This window comes from Penaeus monodon, chromosome 19, assembly GCF_015228065.2.
Source record: "Penaeus monodon isolate SGIC_2016 chromosome 19, NSTDA_Pmon_1, whole genome shotgun sequence".
Lineage (NCBI taxonomy): Eukaryota > Metazoa > Arthropoda > Malacostraca > Decapoda > Penaeidae > Penaeus > Penaeus monodon.
Window position 1 is genome coordinate 45,200,113 of NC_051404.1, and position 623 is coordinate 45,200,735.

The following is a 623-nucleotide window of genomic DNA, read 5'->3' on the forward strand; positions in this document are numbered from 1 at the left end:
TTCTTGGAACGAATGAAGGAAACTTGATCTTGCCTCACAAAAGAACACATGATCCACAATAATAAAGCAGATATATCAATTGTTGAGAGAAAAGCAAAATACTAAACTACTTCAGACCACTATTTTTCCCCTGAAACAGAATCAGATATTTTCCCTTACAGTATTACTTCATCAATCATCAATCGATAGTGAAACCAAAGAACTATATAACCCTCAAGCTATACATGCACAGAAATGCTTATATGCTTGTTTCTTTCTTTCTTTTTTAAAATCAAATTTGGATGCGATACACAAATACCCTTAAAAAAAAATGGGTGTCAGACAAAGTAGTGTCTCACACTGTCGTCCTTGAGTTTTTGATTTTGAAACTAATCAACATGCAATACTACATTCACAAACATATATGCAATATAACTGATTTTTAGAGCAAAATTAATGTCTGAAGAAAATTACCGTAACTGCTAGCCTATAACATACACTTATAATCCTGCAAACAGCTGCCATTGCATCCTAGACGCCCATATAACCAATGGAATGCCAAGTGCCTGTTGGCTTAAGGCTGTATTTACCTAACACTAATATTCAGGTTTTTAAGATTACTAATGCAGTAATATAAGACAAAA

At 33.2% G+C, this 623-nt stretch overlaps 1 protein-coding gene across 4 annotated transcripts in view; it reads right to left on the bottom strand.

The window, feature by feature from the left end:
- The window catches only part of LOC119585259 (muskelin-like), a 23,302-nt gene that overhangs the window by 12,713 nt on the left and 9,966 nt on the right, over positions 1–623 (bottom strand). The window lies entirely within an intron of this gene.